The sequence below is a fragment of the Ptychodera flava genome, chromosome 11, assembly GCF_041260155.1.
Source record: "Ptychodera flava strain L36383 chromosome 11, AS_Pfla_20210202, whole genome shotgun sequence".
Taxonomy (NCBI): domain Eukaryota; kingdom Metazoa; phylum Hemichordata; class Enteropneusta; family Ptychoderidae; genus Ptychodera; species Ptychodera flava.
In genome coordinates this window covers 17,549,820-17,571,653 of record NC_091938.1, presented here as the reverse complement: position 1 = coordinate 17,571,653, position 21,834 = coordinate 17,549,820, and the positions used below count along the sequence as shown (strand labels likewise).

The 21,834-nt window shown below is 38.6% G+C and overlaps 1 long non-coding RNA gene and 1 pseudogene across 1 annotated transcript in view; one reads left to right on the top strand and one right to left on the bottom strand.

The window, feature by feature from the left end:
• LOC139143694 (uncharacterized) overlaps positions 1-21,834 on the top strand; it is a 231,820-nt gene that overhangs the window by 172,455 nt on the left and 37,531 nt on the right. The window lies entirely within an intron of this gene.
• Positions 618-12,935, bottom strand: LOC139143175 (retinoic acid receptor beta-like; annotated as a pseudogene).

Here is a 21,834-nt window from a genome sequence, read left to right as displayed (position 1 = left end):
TAAAAGATGAGAGTGAAAACAATAAATAACATGTTGCATATAGTCACTACCTACAATAATATATTATTATGGATTACTTCTGAATCACTTTCTGCAAAAGCTAAGATATTTCATAGTTGTTAGAATCTTAAACATCAAGGGTTGTGGTATGAACAACCCATGTGTGTAGTAAAACCACTTTTTTAATTTCTTTCACTGTGATACAGAAGTCCTACAGTAAAAATGTCACCCTTTCTGACACCAGTTAAACAAAACAGCCCAAAATATTGTTTTTTGTCATTAGTTCTGGGCACATCTGACACCAACATTTATGGAACAGGAAAGGTTCAAGGCATCTGACCATATCAAAATACTGGTACAGCCTTGTTTTTTAACTCCCTAACATGAAAAGTACAATTCAGTGCTGCACGACACAAGTAGAATAGAAAGGGTAGAATAGAAAGATTTTACTGTGTCAAAATTCAGGCTCTTAAGTTCATTCAGCGAGTCACTCATATCGGCCGGAACGATCTGACACAAGTATTCCCAAGAAGGGAAATCATAAACATACGCACATTAGTGCGTTTCCCCTTCCACCGCCTCACTTTGGTACATACCACTGTTTTCAATGGGTGGGTAATCCTATTTAGAGAAAAATGGGGGTGGAAGGATTTTTAAAAGATTACAGTAGATGACTGTGACTGTTACTTAACAAAAATATCTTTCTCCTTTTCACTGAAAATAATAAAAGTTTTACTGGAGTTGATCTTACCCTCTCTCTGATTTGTAGACTTGGGTAATTCTGTCAACAGGAAGTGAAACGCTAGACCCTTTGAGGGGATGAGGAATTAAAGGAGAGAGTAGATTGTGTTCATGAGGCTCTCAAGAAAATAACGCTGCTTTCATAACATCAATGCCAGTGGTGCACTGGTTGGAAGCGGACATGTTCTCAGTTTGCACATTGATCTCCTGGATGTCCGAGGCAGCCGCATGCTTGCTGCTCTCCTCACTGGGTCCTGCACCTTCATCATCCTCTTCCACCATCTCGTTGATGATCTGCGGCATCTCGCAAGGGATCTTCAGTTTCAGGTGCAGCACCCTTTCCGCTCCTGTGTGCCATGCGCCAAAATTGAAAGATTTAATTAGTATTTTCCGCACAACGCAAGTGAAGAGCAAAACAAAATTGCATGAGAGACGTGTATCACGTTCCACAAACAATTGTTTGGTTAACAACCATGTCCAATGCAGAACTTTTCAAACTAAAGACAACCTACATTAACCGTTTGAGTGCTGTAATTTTTTCCCGCCAAAATTTTAGTGCAACATTTTGCCATTTTTAAAATTTTTCTGTAATTCTTTTGCTAGTTTTGAACCAAACGGATATCACATTTCATTGGCTCAAGTTTTTTATCAAAATTATGTCAAAAATCTGAAAAAAAAATGGACTGGTCAATATTTTATAAAGGTGACAAACATTGACTTTGGTGCTCAAAGGTTTAACCTCAGTAAGTTGAGCGCCTATTGTCAACAAGAAACTTTTTCTCTGATACCTACACCTACCACATTAACTGAACATTTATAAACACCCAACTTGTCATACCATATTTAGAAAGCTATGCAAATCTATATTCTGAGGCATCCAGCCGCTCACTCAAAATTATTAACCGTTTTCCTGCCTACCTTTGACACTTATGCTCCGAAGATCTGTGATCTTCATAAGAATCTTTGCAAAAGTGTTTGGCTCAGTTGGACGTCGTCTGCGTACATATATCCGCAGGGCTTCCAGATATGGCTCTTGCATTTTCTCAATTCTTCCGGCTCTTCGAGTCCAGATCGATCTATTACATGAAGTCATCAATCAATCAATCAATCAGTCAATCATTTGTAATTTTACTTGTTATTGACTACTTCTCTACGTGCTCAATAGAAAAGTATCCCTGCACTTGACATTCAAAATTAAAGTTGTTCCACCAACTCAAATGTCAAAAATTTCTCTCTGATGTTTTTCTGAATCACATAAATATTTTGTTCACAAACATTACAAAAGATTGTTGGGTATTACTGCTGATTTAAACAGAACATATGAAAGTGTGATCTCATACATCATATCTCTAGCAGCATTCTATATAAGGTACTGGCATGCACATATCAAGCTATAGAAACTATAAAACTCACTATTTTAGAACTATCACTATCATCCAAAGGCCCCATCTTCCCCCCGATACAAAAATATGGAAATATTTCAAAATCTATGGATATTTGTTGGGATATAAGGAACCATGGAGCAGTACCTACAATCTAAGTTTCAGTGTGTTATATACATGAATTAGCCATCATTCATAGGAATTAATCTTTTGAGTGCTGTAATTTTCCCCACCAAAATTTTAGTGCAACATTTTACCTATTTTCATGAATTTTCTGAATTTTTTTGATAATTTTGGACCAACTCAACATCACATTTCACTGGCTGCACGCTTTTCATCAAAATTTTGGCAAAAATCTGAAAATGGCTAGGGTAGTTTTTATAGAGCTGACAAAAATTGACTTTGGCACTTAAAGGGTTAAAAATCAACCAGGACTTCTGAACATTTAGGTAGAGAAGGGCGCCCTCTATGACATGAGGAAGACAGACATTTACAACACTACGAAAAGGTTTGGACTGCATTACTCGTTTTTCATTTGTTTTGTCTATCTCAACACTTTATGGACAAATCAAAAAATTCAGTTTAAATGAGAATACAGGAAGGCAGGTGGTATCAGCCAATGAATTCAAAAATGTGAAACTGCTAGACTTCATGCAAAAATAGGAAAGTGTACCTGAACTCATCAACACAAATTGGTCATGCAGTGACATAGTGAACAGAGGAACCTTAGAAGACCCCAAGGCTGGAATATAATTCAAAACAAATGAGTCTGCTAATCAGGGAGCAAAATGATGAAAAGCCTGCAATGCCTACATGGTCCTAACTTTCTTCAATATTGTATCTTTTTTCAGGTAATACTGCACTAGGTGATTGGGTACCGTACGTTGTGAGTTAGAACTCAATTGAAACCACCGTATTACCTTGACGGTTTCAACCTTTTAATCTTTCCTCAAGAAAACCGTAAACTGCTATCTTTCAAAATCATGAATACAAACCAGAGGTCACTGTGAAAACAGTCTTGGATCATGAACACAAATTGCCTTAAACTTCCTGATTTTTGAAATGCAAAGTGGTTGCTCAAAAACACATGCTAACTCTGTGGCCAACGATTAAAGTTTAAATTTTCACGAAAACTGGGATCGTAAAAAATTCCTTTGCAAATAATCGTGAATATTTCCTTTGCTAAATGAGCAGAAGATCAGCAAAGCAAAGTTATAATTGATCATCAAAAGATGCTGTTAGGTGCATTCTACCTTAAATCTAATTTGGAAAATTGTAACAGGTAAGATATTATCTCAAAGAACATATAGAGTGTTACACTACACATTGTATATTCAAGGACTCAGACATGAGTTACACACAGCCTTTTGCAACACCTACAACAAGCTCTACAAGTTGAACAACCGATGTCTAAAGTATCTGTTTGTCACACAAAATGTGTCCTTGTAAGATATTACGGATCAGATGCATGGCAACTTGCAAGCACCGCTTCAGGCATGCCAGACAAACGCTGATCCAAGAGTCACTTTGAAAGGGTAATTAACGTAGCTTGGGTTGATATTCGAAACCACAGCATCCATTAAAACCCCAGCGTTTCTAGTACATGTGCATTAGCCTAAATTTCCAGTTGTAAAACTTGGACAGTTTTGTCTTTTTTGCATGAGTTTAATTTTGACAAACGCACCACACTGTTTCTCTGTTCATAATTAAAGTCTACATAATGCAATACAAATTTTCCCACCGATCAAGAAATTTACAGACGAAAGTTAACAATTGTTTTTTGAGGTTATTGTATGATCCGAAGACTATTAACCTTTTCGCTACAATGGTTTGGCCCTGACCCATTGTTATCAATGGTGATTGTGGACCTTTATCCAGGGAATGGGGGTGAACGGATTAAATTGATTGCACATGAACTGCACTAAACCAATTTCAACACAAAAATAGTTGGTAATGTATTGAAAAGGTGAAATTTTATAATGTCTCTCTCTGTGCTTCCCATATGTAACATTTGTAGTTTTTTGTGCCCTGCACATGACAACATGACATGGCACCATGACAAATATTTTACTTTTCTACACAGTTCATCATTAATTCTGCCAAGACTTATTTATATTGTCAATTAATCTATGAACACATTCAAAAACTAAAAAGTACTGTTGCAATTCACTGTCAGAGAAAACCCACTGTTATAACGTGTACTAAAATTCTTACGACAGGTCAACAAACCAATGTTTGGTCCTTTTTACCCATGCTGACAGACCTTTCATTTAAAATCACACAACATATCATTGCCGCATGGGTCACACTTAACCATGACGATCGTAAACATTATTGAGAAAACAAATTACAAACCTCCACTAATGAGGCAAATTGTGGAGAGCAGGGCCACCTCTCTTTCATCTAGCTTCAGACTGAAGACTTGCTTGGAAAATTGTCCTATTGTGTCCAAGAGAGTTCCAAACCCTCCGCTTTTCAGCTGGGAATTTGTGAGTGTTAATCCTGATGTGAATGTGACACTACCGTCATCTCTGTTGAACCGATAACTTATCCTCAAAATCTGAGACAAAAAGAAAAACGTCAAAAGATAAAGTCTTATCATTTTTTGAATAATGTGGTACAATGTACATCACAAAGGATGAAGATGTATTATTTCGTCGGTGAAAGTTCATAGTCCATAGTTTAATTACCTCATTCAATTCGTGCATTCAAGACTGGGTATTGCTTTTGAATCATTGCACATATGGCAAAAATATTTATTTATAAAATAATACAGAAAATTTTGAGTACCCCATCTGTTATGTAGGTCATTTCCCCCACACTCATCATGACCTGAGTTCAATTAGTCTAGAACATTCTCAAGGTCACTGCCTTGATGACCTCACAACTTGAATTCAATTAGTCATGTTTGGAATATTCTGGAAAGTTGATTAGTTGTGTAAGAGAGATAATTTTAGAACAGTAATTAGCATGTCAATAAAAGTTCTAGATTGTTTTATATGCCTTTATAAAAGGGACGTGCTCAGCTTCCAGTCAGACTTTTGGGATTGTGTCTCTTGTGTGTTACTAAACTCCAGCAGTAGTCATTCTCAAGACTTTTCAAGACCTTCACTGCCAACGCTGGATTTATACTGTGGACTTTGTGCAGCTTCAAGCCTGCAAGGACTGTTCATTCATCCAACTGACTGTTACAACTCTGAGACTGGAGCTTTGCCGTCCCAGCTGAGATAAGTAGTCTGTACACTTTTAAAGCTTGTACTCTATCCCTGACTTAGCAATTAGTTTTATTTTCGTAATAAATTTTGTTTAAACGTTAACTGCTGAGTTCACCCTTTTGTTCGTTTTCTCTGCACGTAACAAATTGGGGGCTCGTCCGGGATACGAATATTTTGAGCCGTTTGACAACATTTTGCCTACCTTTTAAAACTACTTTACACTGTGAACTCAGCGAAATTCAATCATGGCGGAATTCAAGCCAGACGAATTTATGGATGACCTTGATCAGGACACATTTAATTCCCTCAGAAAAGACAACCTCATAGCACTGGCAAATTTCCTTAAAGTAGATGTCAAAAGATCTATGCGCAAGCGGGAAATACAGTTCAAGATTGCAAAACATTTAGTTAATTCTGGCCATTTTGAGGAGTCTGCCTTAAAAGATTATGAGCCTGAGTCTTCCTTCGAACTCAAAAAATTAGAATTAGAAATACAGGCAGATTTGGAGCTTAAGAAATTGGAATTAGAAAAGGAAATGAAAGAAAAAGAATGCAAAGGAAGAAAGACAGAAAGAAAAGAAAGGCAGGAAAGATTAGAAATGGAAGAAAGACAGAGAGGAAAAAGAATTGCGATTAGAAGAACAGCGATTACAGGTAGAAATAAAACGTTTAGAGCTTGGACAGTCAGGAAAATTCTTCCCTTCAGACAAGTTTGACATCACTAAGCATTTCAGGTTAGTTCCCCCTTTCCAAGAAAAGGATGTTGACAAATATTTCTCCATTTTGAGAAAATTGCTCAGAGTCTGAATTGGCCTAAGGAGTCCTGGTCTATGCTTTTGCAGAGTGCTTTGGTGTGGGGGAGTGCTTTGGTGGGTAAAGCCAGAGAAATTTACATTCAGTTGTCAGTAGAGCAGGCTTCAAATTATGATTCTGTGAAGGAATTAATTCTCAAGGGCTATGAGTTGGTGCCTGAAGCTTACCGTCAGAAATTTAGGGATTGTGAGAAGGTGAAGGATCAAACTTATGTTGAATTTGCTCGAACAAAAGAACAACTGTTTGATCGTTGGTGTTCTTCTGAAAAGGTCAGTCAGAATTATGACAAATTACGACAACTTGTTTTGATTGAGGAATTTAAAAGGTGCATCCGGAGTGACATCAAGACGTTTATCAATGAACAAAAGGCAGATACATTGGAGGTTGCTGCACGTTTGGCCGATGATTATTCATTGACCCACAAATCTTCATTTCTCAGCAAACCATCCCAGTCCTTTTCATACAGAAACAATGCAGGTAAATTTAACTCGTCCTTTTCATCCAAGAATTTTTCAAAGGACAGTAGGAAATCAAATGACAACAGTTCACAGAGTTCAAGTAACACTCCCACATCATCAGATCCCAAGTCTCAATCTCCTTCTGACAAACAGTTTGGTACACTTTCTTGTAATTATTGTAAGAAAGACGGCCATTTAATGTCAGAGTGTTTCAAATTGAAAAGAAAACGTGAAGGTCAAAGTGGTCAAAGTGGATCTAAGCCCACCGGCTTTATTTCTTCATCAACTCAATTAGAGTCTAATAATGTGTGTAACACATTTTCTGAGGTTAAACCCCTCTCATCCCCAATTAATGAGGTCAAGGTCAATTCTTCTCAAGATAGCATTATGGGTATTTTCGAGCCATTTATTCATGATGGTTTTATATCACTTTCTAGTGATTTTTCTTCCGCTACCCCTGTCAAAATTTAAGAGATACCGGGGCTTCCCAGTCTCTTTTGTTGGCAGATACCCTGCCGTTTTCTGAAAAGTCATTTTCAGGTTCTAAAGTTCTTATTAAGGGGGTAGATTGCAATGACTACATTCCTGTTCCTCTCCATAATGTCTATTTGTCTTCGGACTTTGTTTCTGGACCTGTGGCTTTAGGTATTAGGCCTTTTTTGCCTTTTGAAGGGATTCACCTTCTTCTTGGAAACGACCTTGCTGGGGACAAGGTCATTACTAATCCACTTGTGACTGATAATCCTAGTTTAGATCAGGATCCAGAGCCAATTGAACAAGAGATACCCGATTTATTTCCTTCATGTGCCATTACTCGAGCCATGTCAAAGAAAACTTCCGAGAATCAAAATACTCTCAAAAATAATGTCACAGATGTTGACTTAAATGACACCTTTCTCAGTCAGGTGTTTGACACGGATCATTCCGTTATCCCTCGTGGATTTGAAACTTCCAGTAAAAACTTCTGCTGACCAAAGTCAGACATTTTCTAGATCAAATCTCATTGCAGAACAACACAAAGACCCAGATATTTTGTCTTTGTTTGACAGGGTAGATGATGAAGGTAAAACTTCAGATAGCTCTGTTTCCTATTATACAAAATCTGGTATTCTCATGCGTAAATGGAGACCTCCAGATGTTTTGGTTGATGACGATTGGGCTATAAAACATCAAATTGTGGTTCCAAAGCCCTACCGTGCTGAAATATTGCGCCTGGCCCATGAAACTCCCTGGGCTGGTCACTTAGGAGTCAGGAAAACTTATCATAAAATTCTCAGTCACTTTTATTGGCCTAATCTCAGGCAGGATGTAGCACATTTCTGTAAAACTTGTCACACATGTCAAATGGTAGGAAAGCCAAATCAGACCATTCCAAAGGCCCCTTTACAGCCAATTCCTGCATTTCAAGAACCATTTAGTAGGATACTAATAGACTGTGTTGGGCCCCTACCAAAAACAAGATCAGGAAATGAGTACATGCTGACAATAATGTGTACATCAACTCGGTTCCCAGAAGCCATACCACTGAGAAATATAAAGACAAAGACTATAGTGAAAGCTTTAGTCAAATTTTTCACTTTATTTGGCCTCCCTAAATGTGTCCAGTCCGATCAAGGCTCCAACTTTATGTCTGGTATTTTTCAACAAGTAATGGATCAGCTAGGCATTAAACAGTATAGGTCATCCGCCTATCATCCAGAAAGTCAGGGTGCTCTTGAGCGATTTCATCAAACTTTGAAAAACATGATTAGGACCTACTGTTTTGACACAGAGAAGCAGTGGGATGAAGGAATTCATTTTTTGCTCTTTGCTGTTAGAGAGTCAATTCAAGAGTCTCTTGGTTTTAGCCCATTTGAGCTTGTATTTGGACATACAGTCCGTGGCCCACTTAAGCTCGTTAAAGAGAAATTCCTATCAGACGATGATGATTGTCTGAATATTTGCAATATGTGTCAGATTTTCGTACAAAACTCTCTAAAGCATGTGAATTAGCCAGAGAAAAATCTTGAGTCATCTCAGCAGTCAATGAAAACCAAATATGATAAAAACACCTCAAAACGGAAGTTTGAACCAGGTCAAAAAGTTCTTGTTCTACTTCCGTTCCTGGCAAACCACTCCATGCTCGTTACTTTGGGCCATACCTAATTGATAAGAAATTGAGTGATTTAAATTACATCATAATAACACCTGACAGGCGAAAACAAAAACAGCTATGTCACATAAATATGCTTAAGCCATATTTGGATAGGGATAATCCTACTATAACTCAGCCTGTCAGTGCAGTCAGTTCTCTGTCAGTGCAGTCAGTTCAAACCATTATGAAGATAGTGATACTGAAACTGACTTGAGTGAAAATACTCTAAACTCAAAGCTGGGCTCGGTCAAGCTTCAGAACTCAGAAATCCTGGAGAAGCTGGAGTCTACAAAGTTGGCACACCTCCAGCCAGAACAACAACAACAGGTGAAAGAACTGCTCCACGAATATAAACACCTGTTTCAAGATGTTCCAACGAGGACAAACGTCATCTATCACGACGTTGATGTTGGGACAGTAAGCCGTAAACAACATCCATACAGACTGAATCCAACAAAAGCGAAATATCTCCAGGAAGAAGTCAAATACCTGCTGGACAATGACTTTATTGAACCCAGTAAAAGTAACTGGAGTTCGCCGTGCATACTTGTTCCCAAATCAGATCACAGTTATCGTATGTGCACGGACTTTAGGAAGGTCAACACTTTAACAAAGACAGACACTTTCCCAATCCCGAGGATTGATGACTGCATCGACCGAGTGGGAAAAGCCAAGTATGTGACGAAATTTGACCTACTGAAGGGATTTTGGCAAGTCCCTCTGACGGATCGTGCTCGTGAAATATCCGCCTTGTTACACCAGACGGATTGTTTCAGTACAAGGTGATGCCATTCGGAATGAAGAACTCTCCGGCAACGTTCCAACGGATGATCAACGACGTCATATCCGGGCTAGACGGTGTGCAGCTTACGTTGACGACGTCGTCCTGTATAGTGACACCTGGGAGGAACACATCAAGCTCATGCGGAAGTTCTTTGAGAGACTGAGTAAAGCAATGTTGACTGTCAACCTTGCCAAATCTGAGTTTGGTTGGGCGAGGGTAACTTACCTCGGACATACTGTAGGACAGGGTGAGGTAAAACCTGTTGATGCCAAAATCAGTGCCATTTCAAGTTTTCCCATACCAAACTGCAAACGACAACTGATGCGCTTTCTCGGTATGGCTGGTTACTACAGAAAATTCTGTCCAAATTCTCCACAATTACTGAGCCTTTGACTAACTTACTTAAAAAGAAAGTAAAGTTTGTTTGGTCAGAGCAATGCCAACAGGCATTTGATACACTTAAAGCCATACTGCAAAGTGCCCAGTGTTGTCTGCACCAGATTTCACTTTGCCATTCAAATTAGCTGTGGATGCTAGTGATACGGCTGCTGGTGCTGTTTTATTGCAAGAGGATAGTCATGGTGTAGATCATCCTGTTTGCTATTTTTCACGCAAATTTAACAAATCTCAGAGAAACTACTCTACAATTGAAAAAGAGTGTTTATCTTTGATATTAGCTTTACAGCATTTTGAAGTTTATGTTACTTCTTCAAATCAGCCAATAGTGGTTTATATGATCACAACCCTCTTGTTTTTCTGCAGAAATTCAAAGGCAAAAATCAGAGATTGCTAAGATGGAGTTTAATGTTACAGGAGTTTAATCTTGACATTAGACATATCAAAGGCAGAGACAATTTAATTGCAGACTGTCTCTCTCGTATTTAGAGTTTATTGTTGTTCACTTTCAAGAAGTTTTACTTTAGAGTAAAAAAAAAATTGAGTACTTAAATCTTTTCAAGATTACATTTGCAAAGAAAGATTTTTCTTTGAAAAATTTTCTTTTTTTGAAGAGGGGGTGTGTTATGTAGGTCATTTCCCCCACACTCATCATGACCTGAGTTCATTAGTCTAGAACATTCTCAAGGTCACTGCCCTTGATGACCTCACAACCTTGAATTCAATTAGTCATGTTTGGAATGTTCTGGAAAGTTGATTAGTTGTGTAAGGGAGATAATTTTAGAACAGTAATTAGCATGTCAATAAAAGTTCTAGATTGTTCTTATATGCCTTTATAAAAGGGACGTGCTCAGCTTCCAGTCAGACTTTTGGGATTGTGTCTCTTGTGTGTTACTAAACTCCAGCAGTAGTCATTCTCAAGACTTTTCAAGACCTTCACTGCCAACGCTGGATTTATACTGTGGACTTTGTGCAGCTTTCAAGCCTGCAAGGACTGTTCATTCATCCAACTGACTGTTACAACTCTGAGACTGGAGCTTTGCCGTCCCAGCTGAGATAAGTAGTCTGTACACTTTTAAAGCTTGTACTCTATCCCTGACTTAGCAATTAGTTTTATTTTCGTAATAAATTTTGTTTAAACGTTAACTGCTGAGTTCACCCTTTTGTTCGTTTTCTCTGCACGTAACACATCTAATTACAAAATTTCCAAGGAAAACATTATCTTATTTAAAAGCAGTCACCCCATTCGGCCTTGTTTGAACTTTTTGCATCCAAGGTATAAAGGTATTTACCATAATCTCCAAACATGCTGCTTTTAGTAGCGTGATCTGATCCTGTGTCTTGAGCTGTAGGAAGCCGGGAACTTTTTTGGCAAATTCAACCAACATGATGATCGCCCTCGACGACATGTCTGTGACATACTCAAACAGCAAGGGGTCGGTTTCACTTGACGAGCCTACGCCTGGCGCTGGATCTGCTGCCTACAAGAGAATAACCGAGGGAACTCTCAGAAATGTGACGAGACAAAGAGGTTGCAAAACAAAATTAATGAGAACTGAGATAACAAAGTTGGCTGCAAAGTCGGTCAAATGTACATCTGTGCAACGTTATCATAGAGTATATTATTTTATGTGCATCGTGTTTGATGATCAATTTTCATTTCACAGATTACAACTGAGGAAAAAAACCTGTCTGGCAAAGTTTTTTCTATAAATGCACCTACAGGACAAAACTAAACATTGGATTTTCTTAGAGGAAAGGAATAAAGGTAGTATGAGCCTCCAAAGTGAATGACTTAAGTTTTTGTTCAAACTTTTCTCGAGAAATAGTTCAACCGTTCTCTTTCAAAATCAAAAATAAAAATTGGGGGTCACCATGAAGATTCTGGTACTAGAGAAACAATTACCCAAAATGGCCACCGTCGCTGTGTTAACTCTAAGGGGCAAAATAGAAATATTTGACTTTCGAAAACTATGACAGTGAAAAGTTTTATTACACAAAGAGCTTTAAAATGAACCCTAACAAGCGGTAGATCAGAAAAGAATTGTAAAAGTTAGGGAGTCCAAATATGTGTCCCCGAGGCGCATTCAACCTTAATCTAAAGAGGCAATTCAAGGAAGCACAAATCGGAAATTATCAAAAAATTTACGAGGATTCTCCAACAGCACCTTTTTGAATTGTAAAATGTTTCGCATCTGATATTCAGTCCATGGAACAATCAGGGAAGAGAGCCAGAACTTTCTAGCATGAATGCTGAACCTGTCATGCAAAATAGTCTCTCTCTTACGTATACCTTCAGTATTTATTATTTTAGTAATTTTGTATAACTTTATTAAGTGATGTCGTCGGACATCTTAAAACACTTGGGAGAGTGGCCAACAAAGAAGGCTCCTTCATAAATGCTAACAAATGGATATATTAAAAGTGACATTACGTGCAGTGTTTTGTTATGGCCGGTTACAGTAGGTAAATGTTGCCATTGTTCCGCAGTCACTTTTCTGGGATTCCCCTTGGTATGTCAATGAGATCGGATCAGGGGACAGCAGAAATACTACCGGGGTTGCCAAATCATTTAGCGATATTTCAAAACCTTAGCAAAACCATTAACATGGAGACGTTTACTTATTGACTGATGGTTACTCCACCAAACAGCAACCTCCGTGTTGATTACAGTATATGATGGGAGTTTCATATTCTCTTCATGGCATGATAAATTCCATCAGAAAGAGTGATTTTCTCCTTTCATGACACATCTGTCAGTAGTTCTAAAATTGACATCTTGGCTTGTCCAGTCATATGAACGGAAACTACATGAACGTTCATGGCTGACATGATATGACATACTCTACGTTGCGTCTGTGTTACGCACTTTGCCCTTGAAATTTGAAATGAACAATCACTGTAGGTCACTGTGATTATGTATAGTAAACGGTGGCAGGGAATACCTCAGAAAAGCAGTACATCATCAAATTATAAATCTGAAACAGTTAATGAGATTCCTACTTGTGGCATATGGAACCAACTTTCACCAGAAACTGGCTGCCGTTTGAGATCTTATTGCAATATTGGATAGTTACCCTTGACCGCATTTCACACTGATTTGCATAATATATTCATGCATGGTTACAGAGGTGTGTCGGTCATGTCTACTTGTGGAATCGTCAGCCGATATAAAGTTTAGCGGCACACTTTGGTCTCTGGCCCCTACATGAAAATCACTTCAATCAGCTACCAGCAGATCAGCTTGTGACAGAATGAATTCCTTTATTGACATTAAGAATAGATTTTGCTTCATTGTATACAAAATTGACCCTGAAAGCATTTTATAAACAAAACGTGCTGACTCCGGAGAATATCTTCAGATTCCAAGGCAACAGATTAAGAAGAAATACCCACCTGGTTGGGGCAGATTAATTTTATGATCAACATCCTTGGGTCAGAAATTCAAGACAGCAACGTCAGTAATGAGATTTAGGGTAGCATCCCAGAACAGGAATCCATGACAACATCTTCACCCAACTCTTATGGCTTTAAAAAACACATCAGATACACACCACAGTGAGTTAATCATTAAAGCTTGTGACTTGCCTTTATCGACACTTCTACACCAAGAAAACAATTTGTTCATGGATCTCACCTTTCATCATTATACAGGGAAATATGGGGCACATCAAAATCCAATGAATATTTATTCTGTGTGTTCCAGTATCATCTAACTTTAGTGTTTATGTGGCCCATGCATTCAGAGAATTATTAACACATGCCATTTACATGTATAAATATGTGCAGGTAGCATTATTGCATTCTGCCAAAATATACAGCCTATGATACAGTATCGCTCACATTTGATTGGAATTGGTACATAATAGTAAAGGTACGAAAAATCAACGATGGATGCTGTTTCTATCTGTTCAGTGCAGCACAGTTCTACATTGATGTTATGACAATGATTTCTGCACAGTACAACCGGAAAAGCAAGAATGACAAAAGCAAATAAGATCTTCAACTTAGATACTGGAGGTCAACTTTAGAAACATGCACATCTATCAACTTATATAGCAATAGGGCAAGCACATCCTGCATACATTAGCAAATGTCAATGAAACAAATCAGCCAGATAAGGCTTGACAAAAAGAAAAGGTGGGAGAGTGGGGGAAAATAATGTACAAAAGATCAGGTAAAAGAAATTAATGCTACCTCATCAACCTTCCCCACCCCCGGATATAAAATTTGCCACCCCTTGGTATTGACCGTATCTTTTAGAGCTACAATGGCCATATGGCAGGAAATGTAAAGTACCGGTAGGTGAGCTATTTACAACCTTGGGCATTTTAAAAAGCTATCATTACAGAGAGTGAAATGCCTTCCTTTGTGGGGTGATTATGATATCTGGACTAATCTTGGATCCAAATTTCTTATCAGTTCTTGTATGTCTTACATGAAAACGTTGAAAATTACAGGTTTGTTTTCCGGATCAAATTTCACTACAAATTGATACCGAATAGGACAAAGTTATTCTTCACATCTTAACCACAGTCTCACAACATATCCTAGGTTGGTATAGGTCATTTAAGTTAACACACTGAGAACATTACCTAAATTATACAAATTTGGGAGTTTCTGACACCACGTGAAGTAATAGCATTATGATAACTATACGGTATCGTGTTCGTTATGGGTATTATTACACGTAGTACGCCAAATCATCATTATAGTAATGCCTGTCATATTAGTTCTGTGTATTTTACCATTACAAATAGTATACGTATAAACTCCTTTCTCCATGTGATAGTACAGACTATATTATCATGCACTATATATGGGGAGTTTGTACGCTTATATGTGCTTGAGCATGATATGGCAGTCACTGAGTATTTCCGAAAAAAAATCAAAGTAACTGTCTCTATCAATGATTAAATGATATTTTGTCACTAGCTGCAGAGGGTCAGGAATAGCATGCGCACATTCAAAAGCATTCAGAGTGAAAATCACAAAACTAATTCATCTGCATTTTTTGCAAAATATGATGTGTATTGTTGGGCAGTAATGGTCCAAATATGTGTGTTGAGGGTGTTGTTCCTGATAAACAATCATGACAATTAGATATTATTCCCTAATATTTTTCTTCGTTCAGCAAAGGAAAAATACGAGTGACGTAATGACCGTGCCAGCACGAGTCGAAGACGAGTGGTGACACGGTCATTACGTCACGAGTATTTTTCGAGCTGAACGAAGAAAATATTAGGGAATAATATACTCTATCACATGCACAAGCCAAGAATTCTTATATTTTTGCAAAATAAAATAAGTTTTCCATGACGATCCGGCGTTTAAACTTTTGAACTACTCTAGGAATAAATATCAGTACGCCGTGCACAAGTTGTCAATCATTTCCAGTCGTCCGTCCTGTGCGTTAGCGCTCACGTTTGTTCGTGTGTGGAGCAAATGACAGCTCTCGGTCTACACGTAGCTACCTTCCGCAAAGTTATACTCTATTTCAAAGATAGCATAGGCCTAGAAATTTATCACAGACGAAGATACGCTATTTTTCGGGAACAAATATCGACTGAATCTCGACGGCGCGAACACTGTAAATGTCGCGCCTGACCCTGTTTGCAATGCTTACGGAACCCACGGTATACGCGACCAGCTTCGAGTTCGTTGTTTCCGCAAATTATTCACGTAATTCCTTCGGAATATACAAGCGGTACACTCTTGTGTTTACATTGTTCGGATTAGTAATGTCGTAGTCTGTGAAAATATCGATTTCATTACATGACTTTTGATCGTGGGAGAAACATCGGCCGCCATGTTGTTTGTTTACATATTTACGAGCACACCGAAGATGGACAAAAAAAGGTCCGACGCACCAAAATTGATGACATAGACGCGGGTTGTCGTGACGTAGAACGACCAGAGAATAAATCCCGTATTTTTTGTTCGGAGACGACGACAAATTTGGCTTGTGCATGTGATAATACAAGTTGTTTTATGTTGTAGATACCCTTTCCCACTATTTAGACACTGAATGTGTTTTTTTTTCTACACAAACGTATTAAAAGTAGAACAACTATGGCATATGATAATCAATCTACAAGGAAGTTTATGTATTGACATATGTTATCTTTTACAAGCAAACAGCAAACTGTTCTTGATTTTTCATGAACAATATTTGACATAGACTGAAATATATAACATGTAACCAATGTTTACACTCCGCCCATACACAAGATACATAAACAGATTTCAATATACAATCATAACTCAGAAACCTTACAGGGAAAAGTAAACATTGTTTTCTTCCAGTATAACTGGCCGGGTGCATCCACATTTGGAACAACTTACAAACATGCAATTTAGTAAATGGACAGCGTCCGCACATAGAAAGTGGTGAATCTCTGTGAGATGCCATTAATGGCGTTACTCATGGACCAATCAGTGATGCGAACATCGTCCATTATCATACTAAATGAGTAGCGTCATTATAACGGTGGACTCCAGATACTCCGAGTTTGTCAAAACACGGCAGATTTTTCCTAAAGTGTTCATGTTATCGTTACATGAGAGTGTTTTTCGGACAACAGAGAGTCTTCCGCATCGAACGAGGTAACTGACTGTAGGATTTGTGTTTTATTTTTCGACTATAACGAGCAGTTTTATTTTCAGGTCAGACAAGTCCATTTCACACCTTTGTGGTAATGCTACTATCACTATATCAGTACGTCGGAACGTAGCATTAACTCACAGCATAAACCACAGGGGGAAGGAGTCAGTCCCCTGGGGGTGGGGGAGGGGTGGGTTCTTTGTGCACAGGTTTGTTTTATTTTATTAATTTTGACGGTGATATTACAAGTACAGATTTCGACTACAAACCGTCTGATAGCTTTGTTTATTGCGAGATTGAAACCATGGCCGGGTGGTGGCCGTTGCCTGGCTTGATCTGCATCAACGTTTTATTATGACGTGTACAGTGTGGGCGATGTTCCTCCAGTTATCAAGCCCAGGCTTCACTACATCCTGTTATCAGCTCTTCTCAGTCTACTGCAGCTGCCCCGACTTGGACGGGCGGCGGTGGTTGAGCGCTTTGGTCCCGGGAACCCTCCCTCTCCAGCTGCAGATACTGTCTTGGCATTCAAAAAGGTGTTTAAATTACCATCTACAGGTTGACTTCATATATTTGTTTTGAAGCTAGGAACTGTTGGTGAAGTGTAGCGAACACCAACGTGCCAGATTAATGCCCCTACTTGTTATCTACAGTCTCTTGGAATGGAGACCACAGAGACGGTCCTGCAAGGTGGAACCCCTGAAGAAAGTGCAAGTACCATTCAGGGTAACTAATCGACACAGGAACCTAGACTTCAGATTAGTTTACAGTTGGTATCTCCTCATCAAATTCTTCGACAGGAGGCATATATGGCCTTGCAACCAGTTCCCAACTACCAAACGTTTTGTTGCTTCTTGCTAGCCATAACGTGTAGGTGGCTCGTAGTGCTGCTCTTGATATGCTGTCTAGTGCTTTCCTTATCTCCTTATTTGTTAGGCCAAGGAATTTGAACAAGTTATTTCATCAATTTTGACAGTGATATTTCGGATAAAGATTTTGACTCCAAACCGTCTGACTGCTTTCGTTAATACATACAAGCATAGACCCTGGAGCAAGAGTCCTTATCTCCTCGAGGAATTACCAAACAACGAGATGGTGTATTATCATGGTATTTGAATTCATTTCATTGTAGAAATCATGTAACGGAGATTATAGAGCGGCTTGTTGGAAGGCCTGCATTGCCCCCCCCCCCCCCCCCCGGCCATACCGCGCTGAGGCATGTGTGTTCGCAGTGTTGCTATGAAGGGTCATGGGTTGTAGGTCTCGCTCGTGACCTGAACTGTGAACTGCCTGAAATTGACACAGTTAACTGACTCTCTGGAACTATTCACAGTTATCTGTGATTTTTGTGTACGTACCATTTAAACATATTTTACTTTGTTTGTACTCATTGCACTTTTTACGTACGTGTACTGAACTATTATACGTTTATGCATGTCAATAAGTATGGGTGTATGACTATTTAAAAAGTTGAAAACTGTTTATTCCACATTACCCTTTCAAGAATATTCTGAAGCTAAATTTAGTATTAAATGACATTTCTGTCTTTTGTTTTTTTAATTATACTTTTCTTCCTTTATTTCCTTACGTGATGGCACTGAATCGTTATTTCAATCGAGAAAGACAGTCTACTATTGCACTGAATCGATAAATATTTTGGAACATTCGGCGCGCAGTAGTCAGATACTTAATTTGAAAGGGAAATTATTGAGTATTATTATGTTTTTATATTTCTACACAATGGGTAGTGTAAATGAAGTCACAAGTAGGAGAAAATTTCATTTCAGACAAACTATGAGAGAATGCCAAACGGATCATTAATCATGAAAGACGTGTGCGAAATTTCCATGGTGACCTCAGTATAGACCTGCAGTGAAGAGAAAGAAAACAAGTAATTGTATTTGAAAGGAATTGTGTTATTGTCAGTTGTTTAAACTACAAGGACTTTAATTTGTCTTGTGAAATGTGATGGCATTGCGTACAAAAAATTACGCGTCTGCATTCTTAGACGACTTGCGTCTGTTTGTGGTCATTTCCGAGTTTTTCGGGTTTTTTTTGCATAGGGCAAAATATTAGCAGTATGTGGAATAAAACACGAATCGATGACCAAGCACAAACTGAACAGGACACCTCCATGGTTTGTTGATAGGGTATGGTAATAGAAGAATAATAGGAAATCTATTCAATTGGCAATAAGTCGGCCAGTCAATCAATCAATCAATCCAATCACGCAAGCAAAAATAGAGTAACTTGCGCAACCTAAGCTTAAAATGAAACGTTTTTGAATTTTATTTGTAAATAAGTGTATCAGGTACTCTTATAAGTCTATGTAGACCGCGACAGGTCAGAAAAAAACAAACATTTTCTGTATGTATAGCAGAGCGTTGGAACTTTACTGTTAGAAATATACATATCAATTTTCATTAAATATCCGTTATTCCATACATTCGGACTTTTACATGTAGGGGGTTTTAACTAATCTCTGAAGATTGTGGGTTTAAATGGTAATACTCTCACATGGGTGCGGTATACAGGATGAAATGTTAGGTTTCCTTTTGAGACATCGGGGCGGATAGCATTAGCCAATTGTGAATTCGAACGTAGGTTAAATGGATTGCGCAGTACGGTAGACGGCCATGACGTCACTTATTTGTGTGAGAAGCATCTACTTAAAACCTTTACCTACTGGAACACTGACAGTGATAGATGAAGCTGAAATAAGACCAAGTACTCCAGAATTCTCGGCACATGCTATGGAGACTTTCTATCATGGACGTCCAACGCTTCCATTGTAGATTTCACCCGCAGCTTGTAGCGGTGCTTTTGCTAGCTATTTGCGCCCTTCGCCAAGCCTGTTGCCAAGGTAAGTCCACACTAGTCGACAAGTTCATCGGTATTTGTCCGTAACCTTCGGTTTAATTTGTTGTGGCGCCAGCATGAAAAAAAACAGTCGTGACAGTATTTTAACCGTGGCCTGGTTGTAATATCCTCATTTAATACCGACAGAATTCGTGCCCGACGTCAGACCATTTTGGTGTTTCCCGCACGTTCAATTGATTACGCGATAAGCCAAATAAAATAGAGCTAGGCCTGTCTAGTCACAACATTAAAACTATTGTTATCATTTTGCATCACAACAACACAGTTTTGGTGTATATTACCCGCGCCTGAAAAATTTAGTATTTTATCTAAAATGGATGAACTATTATACACTTAGAGATGAATGCAAAACATAATGTTTAAAATTTGACTGCTTTGCTCACAAACTATGTCATGATTACCTCCTTTAGTCACGTACGTCGGATGGGATTGCTTATAACGATGCGTTGAGAACAGTGGAAGTACGGTCTCGCTCTCAACTAATTAGGTTTAAATTGCTATCCCCACTGAACAACTTTCATCCTAGGATATATTGGCTTCGAGATAATAAATAACACGATTGGAACTAATTTTGGATAATTGGATTTTTATAATCTTGAAATTTCTCAAAAGTTTTAGGTGCTAGATTGTTAAATGTTGCAATGATACAAATTACTTACAAAAACAAGTGTGTAATGTACAAATAAAAGCAGATGAGATAACATTTGTTGATTAAATCAACATTACTTCACCATCCAATTATCCAAAAATAGTTCCAATCGTTTTGATCGCTATGTTTCATTTAAAAATGGAAGTTGAACAGGCTTTTCCAACACGTTGGCAAGTCTCAAAGGGATTTGCTAAGCGTCTTGTGCAATTATGTCCACAGTAAACTTAACACTTGGTCCGATTCATCGAAAAGCTGTTGTTGCCTCAAAAGTGGCAGTCGTCTCGTCATCAGTTTTTCATGTTAACCCTTGCCTAATATCTTTACGCTTCGGAGAACGCTTACAGCTGTTTCTGGCCTATTTGGAAAATGTACGTCACGATGTAATTAGGGAGAGTAGTTTTATAGTAATTTTCAAAACACATATGCTTTCCTTCTGTACAACGAGAGAAATTAACATAGCTATATGAAGGAGAGAGTCGCTCAAGCAAAAAAATCCGTCTGCTGATGGCGAATTCAATTTTATCGTTCGGTTTCATAAATTCAATACTGCAGGGAAACCAGATGCGGCTTTCTAAGGCATCCCCCTTTACTGTACTACTGTGACTCATCACTTATCTGCCAATGTTTCGTATATTCAGTAATTACCAAAACAAAAAATCAGGTTTGCCGTTCATGTTTCTGCCGTCTAGTGCAAACATTATGAAACATTCATGATGTCCCATAGTTCCCATCGAACACGCATTTATTTCAAAGGACTTGTAAGAAGATGATCTGGCTGTCATTCGGTATTACGCAAGCTTGAGGTATGTTAGCGTGTCGAAATTTAAAGATTAAAAAATTAGCCTAAATTTCGCAGGAAACATTTTACATTTGCTTTCGACATCAAGAATAAAAATAAGTTTGAGCAAAGGTTAAATCTTTCCAATTCGAGGCGCGCACTACCGTAGAATTTACATTACATGGTGACTGGTTTCCTTGCAGAGACTGCCGATGGACTTTCTGGCAGAATTCTGACAATGTCCGGAACGACGTCATCATACGTCCAGGTAGACGATAAAAACACGTTTCGTTTTCCTCCAATGAGTGAAGTATCCATGTGCCTGTGGGTCAGGATACCGCACGCAGTGGCCGGTCACATCTACACATTCGTCTCTTACTTTGAGCGTCCCAACTGGGAAATATGCATGGAAAGCCACTTTAGAGATAATGAAGACCCGAAAGGATTCACACTTCTTGCCACCTTTCCCGGCCGTGGCAACAGCGAGAGGTTCGGTCCAGGGAGAATCCCTAGACTTATTTAAGATTTGGAGATTCTGGTGTTTTACATGGGGTCTTGACAGAGGGAAGCAAACACTGTATCTCGATGGGTTGATGAAGCAAGAATACAATTTGCAGCAGTTCAACGCACTAGAGGGAGGCGGTTTATTAATACTTGGTCAAGATCAAGATAGCCGAGGTGGCACGTTTAACGTCGATCAAGCTTTCGAAGGACACATCACTGAGTTCAATCTCTGGAACACGTTATCAGTGAAGAAGTTATAGGAAGACTGATGTCAAGTACATGTGACCAAACACATAGCCACGCCCTTGTGTCCTGGGCATCATCAAGTTTCTGTTGTATGATGCAGCGGATGACAACACAGAGAGCATCCAATCGATTCAAGGTAAGTATTACTAGATCTTTGGTACCTTAGTACCGGTCCAGAGCTTCCGAAGACGTTTAAATGATGCAGGAGAGGAGCAGTTTGACTGAAAAGTTAAATTTTCCCAAACGTTTC